This window comes from Apis cerana, linkage group LG1, assembly GCF_029169275.1.
Source record: "Apis cerana isolate GH-2021 linkage group LG1, AcerK_1.0, whole genome shotgun sequence".
Lineage (NCBI taxonomy): Eukaryota > Metazoa > Arthropoda > Insecta > Hymenoptera > Apidae > Apis > Apis cerana.
Window position 1 is genome coordinate 21,634,528 of NC_083852.1, and position 22,672 is coordinate 21,657,199.

At 48.1% G+C, this 22,672-nt stretch overlaps 1 protein-coding gene across 6 annotated transcripts in view; it reads right to left on the minus strand.

Annotated features, from left to right (window-relative positions):
* The window catches only part of LOC108002419 (latrophilin Cirl), a 361,012-nt gene that overhangs the window by 278,080 nt on the left and 60,260 nt on the right, over positions 1-22,672 (minus strand). For 2 of the 6 annotated variants that reach the window (XM_062075120.1, XM_062074878.1), the window contains exon 2: positions 15,071-15,131. The gene's annotated coding sequence lies outside the window, so the exon portion shown is untranslated. Of the gene's footprint in view, positions 1-10,413; positions 11,290-14,780; positions 14,943-15,070; positions 15,132-22,672 lie in introns of those variants that run through there. The other 4 variants (XM_062075204.1, XM_062075081.1, XM_062075257.1 and 1 more) reach the window with 3 other exon arrangements.

Sequence of the window (22,672 nt, forward strand, 5' to 3'; positions counted from 1 at the left end):
CTAACGACAGTTTCGTGGCGAACGAAATTTCGCGTGAAATTTCCAAGCGGACCCTTAAAAATCAATCCGCGGTTTCGATTCGAGAACGAAATATTCCCCGAAACGGTGGGAAGAACATATTTTCATGGGACGGGAAAATGTATATCGCGGGAATGGAGGGACGCGTTGCTTCGATTCAGAACTTCAAAGAATAAATCGCGTGGAGATAACAGAGACTATTCATAATGTTCTCGAAACTCGACGGTGCACTTACGAATGAGAATTCTCTGAAAGATGAACGCACGATATATATATATACCACGTAACTAGACGTTTCCTCACAATCGAGTAAATTGCCAGCCACGCTGGTACGCGAAAGATCCACCACTTCGCTCATACAATTCGTGGGTGAAAAGCGTATGGGTAAAAAAGCGGAACAGAAGAAGAGGAGGTACCGGGGAGAGTGGTGAGCCGGGGGAGGAGTTTGAATCTAGGGTAGAAAAAAACGTGAGCATTTCAACGGATTCCAAAGTGAAAGGGACACAACAAGGCCGGCTGCTACGTGTACTGCGTGATTACGTGTAGTTACAACCCCCTTAAATCGCGTAAAAGATAAGACCCGGCTTTACATTAAACACGCTCCCGACAGAAATGCGCGCAACCCCCATAAATAACACGCGGGGTGGTGCGGTTACCGCGCTGCTCCCGTTCACCCTGTCCATTTCCCCCTTCTCCCTCTCCTCCGCCGCCTTCCTCTCATTGATTCCACGCCGCAGTTTCGGCCTTCTTTTTCAATGAATTCACGGGCGCGAGAGGCGAAAGTCATTGGAAAACACGACGACACGACCACCGATTATCCCTCTTAACACCCTACATTCGACCACGCGTATGAACTCGTCTCCCCATGTCGAGCTTCTCTCTTCTCCTTCTTCTTCTTTCGCTATTCCCTTCTGTCTTCGTTCGCGATGCGGAACGGCAGAGAAAGTGGGTAATGCGAAAAGGGCGAACGATCAGCGAACAGTTGCACACAAGCGTCGTTCGATTTATTTGGCCGCAATTGGGTCATCGGAATGGGCACGGAGCTCGATCTCGCAACGATACCATCGAGCGTTTCTAACGATTCGCCACGCAACGCTAACAATTTCCTTTCTCGTCCCGCTATTGCGCGTTGCCTTTTTCCACGCTGCGCTCACCGTCGCTCCAAATTTAGTAAATCCACAATCCCGGCGGCCCCGAGACACGCCAGAAATTCGATGGGAAAGAAGGGACACCGTCGCGATAAATCAACGGTAGCTAGGGGGAGTATAATTTAAATGCCATTCAGCCAACACGTTGCATCGACGCCACCAGCAGAGGGGCACTTTCTCCAACCGTTCGGAAGAGAGAGACCTTTTCCACGGTCTTTTTCCATCGCTCTTCCGCCACTCGAGAAGGAAGCCGCGACTCGTTTGGAGAAGAAGGAAGAGGGGGAGGAGAGAGAGAGAGAGAAAAAAGGAAAGGGAAAACTATCGTTCCCTTCGTTTGCGGCGAAGAAGATAAGCCGACGCGATGTCACGAGCCACCTCGTGATAAAGGCAAAAACCGAATCTAATTGTGACGGACGCGAGTCGAAGGCTTTCTTCCTTCGATCGTCGATATCGGAAATATCGCGGAAATTAATTGGCCGGTGGAGATCGAAGAGGAACGCGAAAAAATAGAAGACGAAATCCCGGCAAGATCGAATTGTAGATACCATTTTACCGAGCCAACCTCGGTTTGCTTGTTTAAGCGAAAAATTAGAGACGGGGCCGTTTTGAATACCATTTCACCTCCCGCTCGTCGATCACCAAACAGAGAAAGAGAGAGGAAGGGAAAAAAACTCGCTCCGCTAAACTAACTTCCCTGACACTGGAATATAAATTGGATGCTTGACTGGTGCGGCCACGCTCGCCAATCTGCTCGCACCACCAGCCGAGATAAACGCGATTTTTCACCAAGAATCTTTGCCCGCCGTTCGACAAGCCGGCACACTGCGCTATGTACACGGTCGAATTGGTGGGAAAATTTCCAGGAAATGAAACGAGACGACGGGACGATAGTTACACCGCTATATTGATTGCACCGACCCCGTCGTTCGCGATTGGCGCGGCCACACACCATTGCTGACAAGGCATTTAGCCGTTTCCCCTTTATCGTGTGTCTGTCGCCGCGTGGCAAAGTGGGTTTCGACGTGAATGTAGGTGGTTTGCACCGGGCTCTCCGCGTTTTCGGCCGCATCTACTCGCGTATACACACCTACAGCCCGCACACATCACGGGGTTCCGTCCCTCGATACACACCGACGAGCCTCTGCGTGTGTGGGGGCAGACGCACACATCGTACGTGCGCACTCTTTTGACGCAACGTTCGTGGCACGGTTCGTTTTCAGGTCGCCGAAAGGTAATATCGACCAACGAGATACGTCTATACCACCCGTCCCCATTGAATCCGGGTGAGGAGAGGGCGAGTAGCGAGCCGAGGCTCCATTACCAAACTGTCAATGCGTGACTCTCGCTTCTAAGCTCGCTTCCACTACGGCCCTGTCGCCGAGAATTCCCCAATTTCTTCTCTCGTCTAAATTCGCGAACTGCCTTTCGCGAGAGAAATATTCGCCTAAGAGAACACGGCCAAGAAGTACAAGGCCAAGAAGAGTGGCCGTCGAATTCAACCTTAAGATTTCTCTCCAATTGAATTCCAATCTTTCAATCGGCAAGGAAGAAAGCGTATCGAGAGTATCGTGTCAAGTAACGTTATGTACAGAGAAACTTGATTGCGAGTGGAATATGGACATCATCGCGGGGAATGGAAACACACTCGAGGCCACCAAGTGTTTTTCCAAACCTATTCGTTCCATCCGTAACTAGAAATATCTTAATCCCCTCCCTCTCTCCAACTCTGACGGTATCTATCCGACGATATGCAAATTTGGACGATAAACGGGTTATAAATCGCGACTAAGACGACGTAGCGAGAAATATAAACACTTTTCAATAACGGTGGAGAGGGAAAAAAAAAAAGAGAAACGTTCGAAGGAGCGGTAATCGCGCATAAATTACGTCTCGAGCGGATTCGATGAAACGCGGATCTAGCGCCTACGAGTCGTTCCTCTCGCGAGGAGAGGAAAGAGAGATTCGTTTTGTTGGAATCGTTCTCTTTCTCTTTTTTCTTTCCATCCCTTCCCCTTCGATGCCGCGGTTTCGCAAACGAGAGAGACCGATTTTGCAAAATGTCAGTTGCACGCAAAAAGCCAACCATCTGATAACAACCAGATTAAAACCTTTTGACGCGCGTCTCGTTGACACAATCCGACACCGCACCGCCGATCGGCGTTTTCTGCGGCAACGCGTCATCCGCAATTACGGTAAGTAGAGAAGGAGCCTTGACTATTTCAACAGCTTACGTGGATCGCTTTCAAAGTGTGTTTGTCGCGTCTTTTAACTTGCGCGTTCAACATCGGGACTCGCGAAAGATCGTTTATCGTAGGATAAAAGAGATGTCGTTCGTGACTCATTGCCTGATTAAACTCTTTGTCATCTTCTTTGCTCCGGGATCCGATTCCGGGAATCTTTAATCTTGGTGCAGCGATCGGTAACGGCGCAAAGGATAAATAAATGGAGCGTGCAAATGAATAAAAATAAAAAGAGAGAGAGAGAGAGAGAGAAAGTGTAAACAAACGCATCGAAAATTTAACCAAACAAATAAAGAATACTGAAAACAAACTGAATCGTAATTTTGTTGGTTCGTCGCATATGATGCGGATGATTAATAACTCGTTTCGGTGCCGGTATAAATATTGCATTTATAACGATACACCTTTAATCGAGAGAGAGCGAGAGAGAGAGAGAGAGAGAGACGATAATACACGCATCGATTTAAAATTCGCATTTTTATATTTATTGCGCCAAAGCGATTCAAACGGAATCGCATTGTGTCGCCGAGGGAGAAACGGCGAATACCGAGTTCACAAAGACCGGTTGCCAACTGTTTCGTCCCCGGAATCGGCCCATTTCTCGGGTCATCTTGGTAATAACGCCGGAGATGTTGGGCCGAGATGCGCGCCGATTACGCGCCGCTGCGTCGTGAAATTTAAATAAACTCCAGCCGCCGGGCGAGAAAAATGCGGAACCGGCGCTCCACCCCCGTTTCACGACGGCGCGACCATTTTCGAGAACGAGATCTCTACAACTCGTCTATTATCCTTTCACCTTCTTGTCTCGCTTCTCCCGCGAGAGGGCGAGGAGACGAGACGGTAAGAAGCGGAAGGGCAGGTCGGTAAGAAGAGGGAGGGTTTCGCGAAGGCAGTGAAATCGACGTACGAGTCGTTTCCTCGACGAAACATGCGCCCCAACGAAAGCAATATTTTTCCACGGCGTAAAGGCTGGACGAGAAGCGAGAGGAACGGTATGGAGAAAAAAAGAGAGAGAGATTCGAGGTGGCGTGAAAGTGAACGATTATATACATATCGTATGTATAGAAATAGGTGCATTAAGAATCTCTCTCTCACGATTCGTTTACGCGATGCGTTCGTCGATTGCTCGGTTCTCGGGAATTCGAAATAGCAGTCGATTCGCCAGGGAGGGACGCGAGGAGACGGGGAGCATCGTTCAAGGCGGTCCACGAGAGACGGAGACAAGAAAGGAAGGAAGGAAGGAAGAGAGGAAGAAGGAGAACGCTTACAGGTAGAGGAGAAAAAAGGGGTAAACGCTGAGAGAGGGGCAACGCGGCCGAAGGATGCAAAACTTCCGAAAAAGAGCACTAGGTAAGCGTGAAGTGCGCCAATCACGGGCCGTTATTGGCGGCAATTATGATAATAGCATACCTCGAGCGAGAGCTTCTCGTACATGCATACGTAGGTGTGCACGTGTGCGTGCACGCGCGCAGGTAGACACGTCGACCGACGCGGCGCGGCATCGAACGAGAAGAAGAAGAAGAAGAACGGAGAGCCGTAGGCTCGCGAACTACCGGCCTCTATTAATCATATAAATGGTTCATCGCAGCTAGCTGTATCGCTATCCGCGATAATTACGCGAAAATTACGCTTACGAAAAGCGCCCAGCGCCCATCCCCTTCGCTCGATCTAAACGGAAGGGACACGCTTTTAAGGGGATGAAGTGCGATCGTTCGTCCTGGACCGAGATCTCCAGGCTAGATAAGTAAACGTGGAAGAGAACTCTGAAAATGGAGAATATTAACGCACGTAACGCGTATTCGATTAAACGTATCTCAATTTTTGATCCGTAGCTACTTATCGAGCGTTAACGCGTCCTTTTATTCAACGCCACTTTTCTCGCCGTGTAGCACCGTGTTAGTACCGAATCGAGGGTAGAATCGCTCAGGCGTGCTCGTTAAGACCCATTGATCCTTAACAAAAAGAGAAAAAAAGAAAAAAACAGCAACTAGCATTGCAACGCGTTCAGAATTCCTTCCATCGATTGGCGGACAATCTACGACAATCCGAGAACGTACGGTCGCGTTTCTACGCAATCTCTCCGGCGTGCATTCCCGTGAAAAGGAGACACGAATCGCGAAACGAGAATATTGCACTGCCGTTCGCGCTATCTAATTATAGAACGAAATCTCGAGATCGTTCTTCGGGGTTGGAATATCCGGTATCGAGAAACGATTTCGCTTGTCTAATTGGACACGTGTAGTTATTTGCTGCTTCCAACTCGGATCGAGCGAGTCCGTTGGAGCGCTCGCAAAGTAGCATGCTCGGAGGAGTTGTGTGTGCGTTTTACACGGGGCAGTGTAAAGTGGCGAGGTTGAGGAGGATGTTGCGCACACAGGTATATACGTACGCGCGCGAGCCAACCCATAAAAGCTCGTGGACACCATAACTTCGCAAACACGCCTCCTACATACGCGGCTACGCGCGTTCTTCCACCCGATAAGAGGCCACTCTTGTACAAGCTGCGTGTGACGCGTCCACGTATGCGTGCACGCGCGTAAAAGCAACGTACAACTCTCTACAACTCCGCGACTCGCCGCCAACAATTGAATCCAACGCCCCTTTTCCTCCTTCGATTACTCCGAACCGATTCGGATCGGATCGAATTCGAGAAGAACCCGCGAAATTCCCAATATCTTCTTTCCGGATTGCGAAAAAAATTTCGAAACACGTACGAAACGTTTCGTGGATATTTTTCGTGGACATGGACATATCTTTTCCACGAAAAATTGTGCGCGTGCACGGCCCCGAATCCGCCTTAATAGGAAGGGGAAGGAGGGAGGGAGGAGGAATTGAGAATTGCAACTCGAACCTACCACTTACAAGCATGCATGCCCGAGTAGGATAATGTTAACGCATTTTCCGCACTCGTGCTCGCCAACTATGCCGAAGCACGGCACGAGGCCGTGAAAACAATCGATATCGCGAAACCGCCAACGGCTCGAGCACCGTTACGTACATATATATACACACGCCAGACCCTGCTTCACGCCTATCGAAACACCACCGCCCGCGAGTACAAGCGCGTTCTCGCGTCGGGAACACCGATAACACCGCACCATGTTGATACAATCCTTAGGCGCCCCGTATCCCTGAGAAATTTCCACAAAGCGGAGAAAAAAACAATTTCGCTTCTTCCTAGAACTGCTCGAAAAATTAAACATCGATCTCGCATCTGTTCAGAGAGAAACCGATTTCTTCTTCTTCTTCTTTCTTTTAGGATGGTTACGTCATCGTTCTAAGCACGATTTCGAGCGATCTCGATGGAAACAACCGATATTGTAATAACTATAGCAGGTACGATTGTGCTTCGAGACGATTTCCCGTGTCGAATCGTCGGGGATAAAATCCAACGGATCGAGCTGGCCATCGACAATGCTCGTCTATAATCCCGCGGAAATTTTAACAGTTGCGCGATTCGACACGGATGATCCGAGGGCTGGGTGAACGGATGTTCCGGGCCGAGCGTGTTTTTCTTCGCGGCTCCGCACGGATCCGAGACCATCCGTGTCCCGGAGGAGGAACGAAACCGTGGAGGGGCCACGATTTAACGTTAATTTCCGATTCGACATGACGATTATCCCTCTACGCTCTCTCTCTCTCTCTCTCTTCTCCCTTTCTCATCTCGTTTCTCCTCTCGCGACACGGCGCGCGCGGCGTTAGACAATGAACTGCCCTCGGGTTCCCAGGAACGGATCGCCGGCAGAGAGAGGGAAGGAACGGGACGAAGGAACGGCAATTACGCGTAATTCGCAGGTGTTGCGAGAAAATGGCGGTTGCTGGATGTGTTTTCAACCTTAATCGCGGCAATTTTTCTCCCATTACTAAGTTTATCGGCACTGTTGTGCGCGCTCGAATACGCACACACCGCGACGGACGGCCGCGATTTAAACATCGTGATCGTGCGCCCAACGTCGATTCGCTATCACCGTGTGCAACACACGACGAGGGGGGAAACTCGCGAGTCGACTCCAAGTCTGTCCAAGAAAAATACGGTTGCGTCCAGGGAAACGTGTTATTTCGCGAAGAGCACGAAAATCGCGGATTGTAACGGTCGATTCGATCTACGGTTTCGAGGATTAAGCAGCGGGCGAATAATCGGGAGCGAACCACGTGGCCACGGGCGCGCACCGATTTAAAATCATCTTTCGTCTCCTCGCGAGATTTTCTTCAACGGGACACGGACGAAAATTGTGCGCGAAGACGTGCAACGATTAATCATCGCAATTGATCAATTGCAGCATCTGATGGCGTACCGTGGTTTGCGAAATCGTAACGTGGATTTTATTTTTCTACACCTAACGCAACGTAACCGTTTAAAAACCACGAGTTGGAAATTGTTTGATAAAATAACGTGTTCCTTTGTGACGCGTGTCACGAAGAAAGAATGCGCGAATCGCGTACAAAAAAAGGAAATATATATATATATGTGTATATTTTGACGGACACCTCGAAAATATCCTGCGATCGATCATACGATACGCAGCATTTGATAGACACCTTTGCCTTCGTGCCTCTGCTCGAATTTTATTCTCCAATCTGTAAATCCGTATTTTTCCTCGCTCGCGAAACTTCATATCGAAAATCCTCGTAATCCTTGTTTACGAACCAGAAACTTTCCGGTATATCTGGATTATAATATTCGGAATTGGAAATCCATAATTATTCCGGAATTCCGGATTTTTTTTCCAAAGGAGAAGGAGAGGCGAGGAAACGAAAGGTAAGCAACCGATAGCGAAACGATCGCGAGAATCGCAATAGAGAAGCGATATTAAAAACCAGCCCCGTTTCCACTCGTGGCAAAGTAAATACGGCGAGATTATGATAACCGAGGCGAAGGCGAAGGCGAAGGCGGCCACCACTCGTCCCCCCTCTCGAGAAATACGATCACCCGAAACGGTTTCAGGTATTTCCTGTTTCCTCGAGTATATATCCTCGCCACCTGCACCCGTTTCTCAACTTTTTCATCGGGATGTCCTCCGCATGTTTCATAAGAATTCTGCGCGGAGGTGTAAAAAGCGGGATCGAGAATGAATCGGGGTATAAATTAAGCGGTAAGCCACTGTCGGTGACGGTCGGTTTTAAATCGGAGGAGACACGCGAGCGCGAAGGAACGCGTGGAAAATCGGCCCCGGCAACCGTGGCTGCCTGCTAAAAAACCGCCACGGCGAATAATTTTCACTTTCCGTTACATAATTCACGAAGGTAGCTGCGCCCAGACGCGTCACGTTTTGGGATGCACGACCACGTTTGCGCGTCCCTTCACCGAAACATGCGTGGAAACGCAATTTCAGGATCGAGAACGTGAAAGATTAAGGCGAACGAGCGAGGAGGCGAAAGAGAGAAGGATAGAGAAGGGAGGAGATCGGCAAGGAGGTGGACAAGACGCTGTGAATCATTGGACAAAAACGGCCGGCTTGTAAGTTTAATTAGCTCGTCGTGACGACCAGCGTTCGTGTAAACGAGCGCAAACACGGCCGGACTTAATTGATCGGATCAACCAGGAAAAATCTCCAGGAAAACACACCGATATCGCGATACGCGCGGAACGTATTATGCTTATTTATGCATCACAACCGACGAATTTCGGCCGAATGCGATTTTCTAATATTCCGATATGCGAGCGCGAAGTTGTTCTGGTGGCAGGTTGATGGAAAAAGAAAGAAAGAGTCGCGAGCGTCGTGACCTTCGAGAGGAGAAAAAAAAATTCGATCTCGAACGATGAAACACGCGACTAGGTTTTTCTCGCGGGAGAACGGATTAACAACAGGGAGCACGATTGTTTCGTGAACGGATGAAAAAGGATCGTGTCGGCGCGAGTCATCGTTTACGAAACTGATCGGGCGAGAAACGTGGAATCCCGACGGCAAATGTCACGGATGAACGTCACGATTCGAACCGTTATCGGAAATCCGCGATATCTATCGATATTTCGAATAATCGTTTTTCGAGTATTTCTTTGAACGATATGCCGTGTTCGATATCGAAGCGCGAGTCCATTCTTCGGAACAATAAACCACGAAAAAAGGAAAAAAATGACGCGAGGAACGATGACTGTAATCGCTCTACGTGCTCTAATATTGATATAAATGAATCACACGCGACTCTCCTCTCGAGAGGTCTTCGATCACGGACGTCACTTAAATTTCCACCAACTTCCATTCCAAGTTTCTTACGGTCGGTCGTAAGTTATTCTCCCAATGGAAAAGCCGGTGGTACACGTATCCTTTGGTACACACGTTACGAAATTTACCAAATTTCGTGCGCAAAAATTGAAACATCTACGACGTATATAACGCAAAAGTAACGATAGAATGTAAACACCGATATGGTCGTATTATTGTTCGTCACGAATCACGCACACGAGGATCAACGATGTGTCGGTTCGTCGACGCGTAACAAACAAAGTTTAATTGCTATCCTCGGACGATTTGGTGGAGACGAATCTCGCCAAGTAAACAATATGCGTCATCCTTCTCTGCGAATCTTTGAAATGGTTTTCGAGGCGGTTGCATCGAAATGGAGGTTAAGCCTCGTCGATTCGTACCTCGAAACGTACATGCCAACGGCTATTCGCGCATAGAATTGTCGAGATCACGTGTACACACAACGCGTTTGTGGTTACCACGGGCTAAGCCGTTGCAAAGCTTTGAGCATTGGCTCGTAAAACGAGACCTAATGCGAGGTCTTCCCGCGGGACGTGTCAAAGTCACCGGTGCCGTCGCTTCTCGTGACCTTTGCTTTCACGACAGAGGATAGCCCGTGTCCACGAGCTGTGTTCACCTTCTTCCCTCGATCTCCGCACACGATTCCTTTCCAACACGAATCACCAACCCGAAACCACCTACTATTCTTCCATTCCGTTGTTCGCCGTTCACGCGTTAACGGAAAAGCGCGGGAATCTCATCAGATTTTCCACGACGGGCAACGCACGGATCACACCGATATAACGTAGCTCGTGTACTTACAAGATGGAAGACGAGGACGACGTGGTCTGGGTACATCGCACGAGAAATTTAAACCGGAACACACAGAACTGTCACTGACACATGAGAAGCACTCCGGTTTCGTGGCTATCCAAGTTAGAACGAAAAAAATGGACGAGGCACGGTAGAACGGATCCTTGGTCGCGGCAAATCGAGCCGTACTTCCGCAAGATCGGTGGTCCAAGATCGAAGCACGGCCAGGCAGCGTCCGACGGCTAGGCGTTCGATTCCCTCACCAACCTCGAGGGACGAAGAAACCGAGGGTCCTTGAAAATGTTCTCCCTTTCTGTTCCCAGGCCGCACACAATCGAATAGAATTCTCGCGTCCTTCCGATCTCTCCGACGAATTATAATCCTCACTGGTCAATCGGTCGCTAGTTCCCACTAGCGCTCAACGAGTAAAAAAACGCACCGCAATTGAACAGGATTGTGGTCAACACCAACTTTTTCTCCACCCAGTACACACGAAATAAAAAAATGTATAAATAATTTTTACACGAAACAACTTTCTTCCCCGCACACTATCGTCGTATCGTTTCACCCGGTCATACGCGTAGGTCGATTCGGTCCACTCGAAAAAAATTTCGATCTACCTTCCTCTTCACCACTCGTTGATCACCGTATATCGTGTACTATCCAAACCGCGTATCACGCTTCCCACGAGTCTCCATTACGATGCCGATGATGATTCGACCAGCGTTCCGACTCGCGAACGAACCTGACCGTTTGAAAAAACGGTGATCGAGCACCCGAGGAATAGAAAGGAGGAGCGAACTGGCTCGCCGCGAGGTGATCGACCACGAGGAAGAACAGCGACACGCTCGATCCGCTCCCAGCGGCGTCGACGGAGAAACTAACCGAGCTCGGGATCCGAGAGAGCGTCGCCCCCCACCACGCCGCCCGCCGCGCATCCCCACTCTCCCCGCTAACCGAGTGATTCCCCTCTCGCGCCTAGTCATCCACCCCATCACCTCGCTTCGCCATCCACGGCAACCAGCTCGGTTCTAGCCACCGCTCGCCCCTCCGCTTCCTTCCTTCTCGCTCGTGAACCCGACCGAACCGAGTATTTCTCCTCCCTTCTGCCAGCTTCACCCGTTCTCACTTTCTCTCTCTCTCTCTCTCTCTCTCCACCTTCTCTTCTCACCCATCTATCCTTCCCTCGCTCTCTCTCTCTTTTTCTCTCTCGGTTTTCCCTCCACCACGTTCCCTCGGTTTTCGAAGAGTCTCGCTCTCTCCTGTCTGAACTCTCAAGGTGGAGGCACTCGGCGACTCGGAGAAGATGCGCTCTCTTGGTATCTTCTCGTTCTGCCTCTCGCTCGTCGCTACTTCGCTCCGTGTGTGCAGCAGCGTGCGTGCGTGGTCCGTCGTCGGTGTAGCGCGGTTGTGCGCGGTCGAGAAAGGTGAACCGTTAGGTGGTGAGATCCGTGAGGGTGTTCTAATCGGTCCGTAAACGAAGATGGGACGTTGTCGGCCGCGTAGGCGAAGGGAAATATCGGAGGACGTGGCCTCGATCGGTTGGAAGGGATCGCGCGATGGATTTTTGAATTATTAGGGGCGACGGATCGATCGATCCTTGTGTGCGCCGGGAATCGTCGAGCACCGTTTCGAGTGTCGGTCGATCCAGACTGTTCTCCAGGTGATCGGGAAGCAGATCTCTCCGGATAAATTTAATTCGTTATGGAGGATCATCGACGAGAAGCGGCGTCGAGAGATTTATCTGTCTGTTGTTTGTTAGTCCGCCAACGGGTGGATGCTCCATACCCGTTTTAATCCAATTCCCATTTTAAGTTGCCAGGGATTGTTTATCGCGATGCAAGTGACGGATGAAACGGGGAAATAATTCGAGGACTCCTTAACGGCTCCGATATCGAGACGGTATAACGATTCGTTTAATATCGATGGAAAAATAAAACGAGAAATATATCTATATAGATATATATTCGTCTCGAGGCAAACGTTTCGCGTCACTCCACTTCGCGATTCGTGTCTCGTCGACTTTTCCACGAGAAAATACAACGCGCTAAACAATAACGTCCCACGATTACCACAAATCCTGCCCCGGGCTCTTTTTCGTCACTTATCAAAGCCCGGTGATCCCGGTTAAGTCTCCAAAGCGTCCGAGGGAAGAGCAACGCTTGTAAAGTGTTTCGCAAAACTTCGGTAACCTCAGCGTGTGTACACGCCTGGCCCCGTGAAATACGCCGCGTCCCCGAAATTTATTCATTCCCGTATTTCTTGGCAACGGTTGAAAACCGCCCTTGGACAAAAGAGCAACCCTATCTCGGGGGTATCGCATAAACAACCGAGATCGCGATCTCGCTTCGAGATCTACGACCCCCTCCCCCATTTTCTTCCCACAATCTCGCGTCCCTTCGCGTATATCGTAGAGATGCAGAGAGCCGTGGAGAGAGTGCGAAAGTATGCCTCAAGAGAGAGAGAGAGAGAGAGAGAGAGAGAGACGTCTCCCTCCTCACCTTTGCCCCCCGTTAATCCCGAAAGTCTATAAATATCGAAAGGGAATGTATTCTCCGAAGGGTCGTTTACGGGATCACAGTTGCAACCGAGTGTGACAATGATGACGCTTTAATCCAGAAACGGTGCAAACGAGAAGAATGACGCAGAATTTGCGAGCATATTTTCGAGATGAATCGTGACATTTACTCCTCGATGATTTAATTTCGAGTCTACGAACAAGATTATGATTTGATCGTATGAAAATAGGTTATTGAAGATGAGGTTATAGAATCCTAGAGATACCGTCTCTATATCGTATGAATAATCGAAGATAATGATCCGACTAGACGATAGAAAAGGTAGAAAATAATAATGCTCGCAGTATCGTAGTTGTCCAAGCGTTCAATAGACAACGATCTATTAACGTATCTTAGAAACTTGTCATTAGGTATTAAAACGTCGATACGTTGCGTTGGTACATGGGCGTTAGAAAGCCAATTCTTTGCAGAATATCTTGCGGACAATTGTGTAATGCGAATGCCGTCATGTTGCGTAAATGATCCACGCGAACGATTACCAAGGAATATCAATAGTGCATAACTCGTTGCCACGTTTCACGGTTGATCTAAGGACAAATCTAAGGTTTCTCGTTACCATAAAATCACACCGTATTAGAAATTTTCCGCTCTCTCCCTCTCTTTGTTTGCGCAATCGAACTCTGGTTGCCCAAGATAGAGATAGAGAACGTCTATCCCCTGGAAACGCTGATCAACGCTATCAGTAGCGAGTAGCCGCCAACTTTCCACCCTCCCCCGACCGAAAACTTGAACCGTGTTCATATGTGAAACGCGACTCGCTTGGCCGAATTCGAATACCGTTGCTTACCCTTACGAAGCATCAATGTATCCCACGCGAACTCCCTCGTTTGGTTCGCGACCAAAGTTTCCAGGCGACGTTTCACACTTCACAAACCTACGACAATCGTCACTTCGTGTCCTTCCACGGCGTTAGAGCAGCTGGGCGGAACGAGATTTCGGGGATGTTGGGGAGGGAGGGGAAAGGCGAGTAGTAGGTGGTCGTTGCATTCTTCGTTCTGTGGACCATCATCAGGTATTTCGGGGGTTTAAGAAGGGAGAAACTCGATCCTCCGGAGCAAGAACAACAAACCGATCCATTCGCGGCAAAACTTCTTCTCGCCCGTTTCCATGTAATTAGTTCGGTTCGTGCGCGATAAGTGCTAAAAGAGGGTAAAAATAGGAAAAGTATCGTTCGAATTCCGTTCCGACGTCATTTTACAAAATGGTTGGTTTTACTCACGCGTGAATCATGCGAGTTCAATCAAGTTTCACGATTGTTTAAACGAGCGAGGAGGAAACGAACACGTAAGGGTGGAAAGTTTGCAAGTATACGGAACGCGTGTATAGATGACACGTGGAACAGGAAGCCAAGGGTCGTCTTTAACGATTTTTCCGTGTATTTCACGCGTGTTGCGTCACCGTTGTTGGAACCGAACATCTGCCCGGGGAATTAAACCTCACGCACGAACTCATTCCACCACCTATGTATATATATATATATCTCGCTGCTTATAGTTACTACCTCGATAAATACCGAATACTTTAATACTGTCGTGACTATTTCGTTAAGTATTCATTTGCTTTTTATTTCGCCACTTACGAGAGCTAAACGATTCGCTCGCTCCACCGATGAAAACATAAACGTCGGAAAATCGAGATATACGTATATCTTTTCCCTTGGAAAATATTCAACTTTATCAACCAAGATTACTCCTTCCATTGGATAAACCGACTGTACAAGCAAATCTATAATCGCCTTAATTCCACACACATACACACACGTAGATACGCGCTCCAAGGCGTTCCAACAAGTATTACCAACTCGTGGACGCGTAATAACTTCATTTACGTCGTGTTTCCGCAACAACCTCGGGCAATCGTAGCACCAGCTGCTCGTGGGAAAGAATTCTCTTTGTCCGATTACGATCGAATCGGCGAGGTGGTCCTGCGTTTCAACGATGCTGCCAGGTTCCAACAGTCTTTAACAGGGGCCACACGATGCGGTGACACGGCGAAAAACGGATGGAAGAATCCCCAGCCGATACGATCTAACGATAGCGGAGATATCGATTAAATATCGAACCGGTAGCGAGGCCTGGTGTACTCACGCAATTTTTCCACGCTGTATCCGTCCGTTGCTAAGTCCCGAGCAGAGTCGTTGACGGGTGTCTGGAACAGAAAACGAACCGGTCATTAACGCCGTATCGGCCTCACCGGCCGGCTATTTATACGAGTACGCGTCCCACGTATCCGCGCGTGTACACACGGCCGTGCAGATCGAATCTCGAAGCTCGTTCGCTTACGCGAGCAATGGCTACGGCTCATTTAAACGCGCCTCCTCCCCTCATCCCGCTGTTTCTTTCATTATTATCCACGGCACGGGATGCTCTGCCATCGCCAGTCGCGTTAAACCTTCGTATTACGTACTTGTTCCTACACCCGTGGAACGATATCCTCGTTTTTCGTGCGCCTCGAAGGTGTACACACACGATTCCGACGCGGTACAACAGGTGGAGGCGTGTTAAGAAAAGTGTTGCTAGTCACTAAGTTCATTCGTGCGTTCATTTCGTTAGAACGTACGATTTTATCCGCTTGAGATCCGGATCGAGTCGGAAGAAAATGAGCGATCGACGAGAAACATCCTCCCATCGCCCGACTATGGTCATCGGCGTGTCCAAGATACGGGAACGTTGCGCTAGATCATCGTAAGGTTTTGCATTCGAGGGATTTCAGTAATTCGTTCTCTTTGCCTCTAATCCAATTATCGGACGTTTTCCTTACGGCGTATCCTATATATAACGAGTCCGGCTATATACCTACGTTCCACGAGGGATGATCTTCCAACGGAATCGAAACGATTCGACGGGCACGGATCCCTTCAACGGAGCCTTCTGCTTCTCCTTCTCTTTATCCCTCCCCAGATAACACGAGAGTCGCGAGTAGCGATCCAGTTTGCAGGGTGCGTTCCATTGTTGAACGAATTTGTATTGGCGTACGATCGAGTGTATAATAAATCCATATATATATATATATATATATATAGGTATATGTCACCTATTTACGAGTTTCGAGAACGGTCGTTTATTTATTCGTCTCGTCCAGCGGAATAACATTTTACATAAATCAGTGATTAATTCCGTGGAATCGGTGCCGCGAGCCGCTCCATTGACCGTGCAAACACACGCACCGAGGGTCACGTACACACGCCACCGACGACACGTGCGTACGAGACTAGTTCGTCCACGTGGCAATAACACCGATATCTCTCTCTCTCTCTCTCTCTCTCTCTCTTTGTTCGGTTAACAGGCGTTCCCCGGCATAGTAATTGTGACATGCATCGAATGCATTCACTTTGCGTAGGTAACGTCTCACTCCGTAGGGGCGACATCGCGAAGGGGAGACACACCGACAGCGTGCATTCGTATTTACACACGCACGTATATACGTGTGGATATCGAAGGGACCGACCGAGGCCCTTTCGGAGATCCTCCCCACTGGGGCGACCGAGATCGTCTCGAATCGAAAGGGAACCAGCCGAGAGCTGCCCACGAGTGGTGCCAACTTAATGAGGGACCACCTAGCTCCAACTGTTTGTTTTTCGACCAGATCGGGCCCCAGAAGGATATACGCTGCCGCGATCCAAGCGCTGCGCGGCCCGTTTATGGCCTTGTATCGCGACTCCTATATTCCCATAACTTCCGCGATTTGCCCGTGAAATTACACGCGGTGGAATCGGCGCGGGAAATCCCGGATAGTTCGATAAAGATTCGCTCCTTTTATTCTTTTTTCTTTCTTTTTTCTTCTTCTTGCCGCTAACATTCTCAGCTCTTTCGCTTTTTCTTCGAAGAGAGAGGGAGAGAGAGAAAGAGAGGGGAATTCGATCGAATTTACGTTTCGCTTTTTATTTGCAGTAAGTATATCCCGGTTATTTGCTCGGGTTAATACTTGGACGAAATTCGAACGGGAAGGGCAAGATTTCTTTTTTTTTTTTTTTTTTTTTCGTGACGAATCGACCACTCGCGAATGAATAAATGGCCGCACATAATTTGGAACGCGAGAGTTCCATGGCATCGATTCGACGATACTCTCCGTTTTTCCGTAATTCACGGCTATAAATTAATCCCGGCCGCGTATTAACGATGCACAAATTACACGCGCGGCCGAGATATTTAATCTCGAAGACACGCTGTAATTTCGGTGGGTCGCGCGACGCCTAACTTTTTTTCCTTTTTTTCTCTCTTCTTTTTTTTTTTTTTTTTTTTTATAAATGGATCCTCGGCTAACGCGATGTAGCGCATTTATAACGGGGGTTCGATGATAGCCCGGGCGACACGAGCACCCGTGGAATTACCAGCTCCTAATGTCGTGTTTTTTTTCACCCAACACTCCTCGAGCAACCGGGGATCCCCGAATCCCATTGCGTCCCACTTTCACCGTCCTGACCATTCCGGAGAGGAAATTAGGCAGGAATCTCTTGCGCTTCGTCAAATTTACCACGCGTTTTTACAACATCCTCCCTTTCTTTTCATCTTTTTTTCTTCATCTCTCTCTCTCTCTCTCTCTCTCTGCTCCCAACGATCTGTTCATTAATCGATATCTCGCGCCACTGTGCTTCCTTTACACGCTACTCTTTCAGATATTGTTCTTAATTACGTATATAATCGATCACAAAAGTCTCCTTGTATCTTACGCAAACTCTACTCTAATGAATCGTGTTATAATCGGAATTGAAGAAGATTTGATATTAATGAAGTTACGCGAGAAATATAAGATAATATATAATATAATATAAGATAATATATAAGAGATATAATGGATTGTGTATAAAACGATTTTCTTTCTTTTTTTTTTTTTTAGTATAATTTTGAGAAAGGAACTCTCTCAAAGAGTTCCAGCGTTCTTATTTAAATATAACTTTGTAATAGCGCGAGATATGGGGAAAAATTTCGGTATATAAAATATTTAAGTTTCAATGCTCTATATCTCTGTGTTATAAAAAAAATATCCCCGGATAAAAGTGTTCTAGAGTGTGTTAAATTTTGAATAATTTTGCCCATCCTCAAAGAGAGGATGCTCTATATCACGTATAAACTTCCATTCCAATTTGAAATTTTCACGTTATGCGAAAGATAATGCACGGAGGCTTTTTCGGCCGATTGTATATAACGTTCGGTACGGTTTACATTTATTCTCGAATAGTACGTTAAAATTTCGAGCGCGCATTTTATATTTTATACTTTAATGATATATTAAGAGAAAAAAAATCACTGTGCACTTTAACGCGCATCTTTATTATTATCTTTTTTTTCTATTTTTATCGCGATATACTCATCGGCGGATCGACCCATAATATCTTACTTATCTTACACTATTCTCCATTATCTTACGTTTTAATTACAGAATCCGCGTGGATAAAATGATGGCGTAATCATCGAAGGAGATAACGAATTCTACGAAAACTATCCACTTAGATTCCGATATAATGTGCCATTACGAGCAATTATTACGCGGGAACATCTTACGAACAGGGTATTTATTAGCATAAATGGTTATCGTCCTTCCTCCAACAGTGCATCCATTCGAACCACGCCGCGATGCATTCCACCGTACGACGCATATATCGATTATCCCGTCACGTTTTACGGTAAAAACGATGAAACACAACTTCAGCAAATGAGTAGCACAAGTACGTTCCACCATATGTGTTGTTTGTACTTCTCCATCGACAATGTCAATTTATACGTGATTGCATGTGTTCTCCTTTACATCCTTTTTCCGTTATTATATTAAAATTGATTTAAGATTCCAAAATGGGGATGTAAAAATATTCGACGAGTATCTACAAATACGACGAAATTCGTAACGAAAGGGGAAACGATATCCTAATTACGATTCTCTATGTTTTCGAATAAAATATCCGATCCGTATAATGTTATAATTATATAATAGTAATTATATAATAGTAACGAGTAAATAACACTATCTCGATAAAGATGAAGATTAATTTCGTAAATAAGTATATTTTTATTTTTATTATTTAACAGTTGTAAAAATAATCCCGTCGATAATTCTAGTGTTAATTGCCGGTGACAGATATCGCGAGGAATCTCGCTGTTATCGCGTATCTGTGGGCTATTCGATCGCCACAGTATCATTCTAGATTTTTTCGCGTGACGAAAGCGCGCGCGCGCGCGTGTGTGCGTCCGTGAAAAATATTTTCACACGCGAGATCTGTTAACGTTTCCGACGCCTCGATGTAATTGATCAATCGGGGGGAGATTCTCCGTTCGTATTTTTCGGATTTTCTACGTTTCGCGTCGAGAATGTGTTCGCGGAACGACGCGAAGTTGATGGAAGGGGATAAACACGAGCCGGTGGAAGACGTTGGCCGGTCGAAGCACTTCAATGGACGACGGATCCAAGGACGATTTGTTCCTATTAGCGAGGCCGTGTTAATCGCCACGGCATGTATAAACCCGCTAATGAGTCGACATATCATCTTCTCCGCGCAAACAAATTTCCCCGGGACGGAAATACGGATGCGAATAATTCAGATTAATTCCAGGATCTTGAGACAAAATATTATTGTCCAAGGACCTGATAACGCTTTTAAGCGACAAATTACGCGCTACCGTCGTAAAGCTACCGTTCTCTGGCAAACAACTCGAACGGCGAAGATGACAAACCGTTTTATTGCCGTGATTACGGCCGATCTTTCCCCTCTTCCCTCCCTCTCGCTACTAGCTTTCAAGGTAACAACATTCTTGAATTTGCAATTTCGTCGATGATCACGATCCTTGTTCACCCTTCGTTTATGCAAGATAATCGACTCATACGTTACTCTTAACGATCGATCGAATCGATTGATCGATAAATTATTTCTCCGTAAAAAGGGTGGCAATTGCGTCTAGCTGCTACTAACACTGGTACTCGAGTACCGCGAGAACAAGCTCTCGATTACACCTCGGTGCGTCGTCGTATCGCGGAATCGCTTCGTCGATTCGTCGATCCTCCGCTCACGTCGAGTCTCGATCGGGCACGATCAATACGCATCGAAGAGAAGAGAAGGGAAGAGAAGAGAAAAGACACGGGTCTCGTCGCTCGTTTCGCTTCTCGAAACTTACCGAGCTCGTTCCTTCAAACGAACATATTTTTATTTATCGTGTCCTATGCATCGGTGAAATCTTCCGCGAGACGGAACACGAAATGTCACTTACTTGGAAACATCATGGGCCTGCTCTCCCGCTTTCATCTCTCTCCTCCTCCTCCACCCCTCGCCCACTGATCATTGCCCGCAGCGCTCCACGTAGGAAACGCGCGAGGCCATACCCGAGTTTGTTATTGGAACGGTATTCCAAATATCCGCGCTATGCCGATTCCTAAAAGCGAGCGACACCATGCCGACAGTGCGTCCGTAGAGTGATACATCCCCGCGGGACGTGGACGCGGTTGAAAAGTGAAGGTTTCGAAGAGAGCTGGAATGAATGGCGCACGCAACCGGCCGCACGTAGGCCGTTGATCATCGAGGGAAGAGGAAAGGGGTGACGGTGACAAAAGGGGCGACTCGAGGAAAGGAAACGTTAACGAGGGTTGCCACTGTTTCCTAGGATGTCAGAATCCGCGTCGACCTATCCCGCGGCCAGTTACCCGAATCAGCCCTCTTTGTGCGCATCGTGCATTTTTATTAAGCCCCGACGCGGGGAATAATCGACGGGAAATTGGAGATCGCCAAAGGCATTTCGTCGCTGACTGCGGTGCACGCGCCGCCGTTCGTACGCGTCCTCTCTCTCGGCGGGCCTTTGACATCCGGTGACCTGTTCCAGGCCATATGCCGAGTTTCAATAATTTTCAATTAGTCTAAAAAGAATCGGCGCGGCACAGGCCGAACGCTCGACCGAATTTTAATTCATGCCTCCGCCCGAATTTTTTGCCCTCGATACCGGTCTTTGTCGGCCGGCCGCCCGAGTCGGGGTGCGCGTTCGAAAAACGAACATCCGATGCCGGATGAACCGGCTTTGTGTTGCGTACGACCGTTCGATGAATAGTTTCCACCGAATGATAGTTTTCATTTTCCATCGAATGGAGAAGCATCGATAATTGTATTGTTCAATAAGAACAAATACCGTTCATTCCAAGTGTTTGCCCGCTAATTAATTTCGTTCGACAATGTTGACCGATATTATTATTATGAGTAAGCAATATTCGGAACGGTCGAACGGGATATATTGACAATGAACAGCCGGCGTGCGACAATATTTGCCATAGTTGAAGGCAAATTGTCTTCGACTATAACCATCACGATTCAACGGTAACGTCCTATTAATATTAACTCGAGGTATCGTCGTTCTCCAACTATCGTCGAAGCGGCATCATCCATCCGTTCTACTTCAATATCGTCCTTCCCCTCTCACGAATCACCGGAGTACAACGGAGCGATACGATCGAGTATATTCCAAGAGTCGATCATCGACGATCGATCTCTGTTGCGCACCGCTGCCAATTAAATATACGCAATCGCTCGCGTCGAAAACACCGTCGCCGCGAGGTGTGCCTGCCCACTTTTCCTTTTTCCCTTTTCCCTTTCTTTTTTCGTTCGTTTCGCGAACACTTGGCGCGATAATAATAATCGGCGGTTCCGAATCGTCGGTTTCCATTCGGAGCGGAGCGGATACGTCTGGGGGATCGCGGGGATGTGGTAGCGCGCAGACACGCTTCGAGGTGATGCGCGCATCGAAACAAGGGGGTGCTTTAATAGAGCGGAGGCGGCTACAGGATGCTTTCGCAACAGCGGCGCATCGGCGCAGCGCACAATAAACCGATGTGTATTCGAAAGGGCTTAACTAGACCAACTATTCCGCGCAGTTTCTATTAGTAAATCACCCGCGTACTGTGTGGCATAGATAACGACCCCCGTAGCCGAGTTACAATGCCGCCGACGCGGAAACTTAATTAAGTATATATTAATTAAAATTCAACCACCCTCCCTCTCCCCCGACGTACCAGCCAGTGTCATCCTTGTTCCGTCGACGCGACGTGGCCTCCTCTCTGTGTCGACGTTCCGCGCCGAGTTACCACCATTCGTCATTTTCGCACCTCGATCACGTTGTTGTTCTTGCCTCGCGATCGATCCAATTTCGTTATTACGCGTCCTAATTAATCCTTGATTAAGCGTCCTCGAGAACCGTCCTCGTCGGAGAGAATTCATTTTCGACTCGATTCGATGGGATCGAATTCGATTCCGTCGCGAAACGCGCGCCCATCCAATTTATACGCTCGAAGAAAGAAAGAATGGCGGCGGATGGGGATCCGTTTAAGAGCCCGACAACCGCGCGTTTCGCTCCTTATCGCGTATATACATTGTAAGTACGCGCAGCTGATTCTCGTTTTGCATAAAATCGAGGCGACATCGCGGCCCCCGGTCTCGGCTGCACGCGCGCCTGCGTCCACGACGCACACACACACGCGCGCGCGTTCAACACGAATTTCTTTTACGGCCAGTTACTGAAGACATTAAAGTCGACGGAGGAAGGGAGAGAAAGGAGATTTGGACGGGCGGATGCCGTGGGTCCTGCGGTCCTGCGCTAACAAGACGATCTTTAAAGGAGGAAAGCGTTTCCCCAATCACCAGTTAACATCTTTGTCTCGTACTCGCGCGGTCGGCCGCCGCCGCCGCCGCTTGTGAATATATTCATGAGAAACCGACGCCGCTA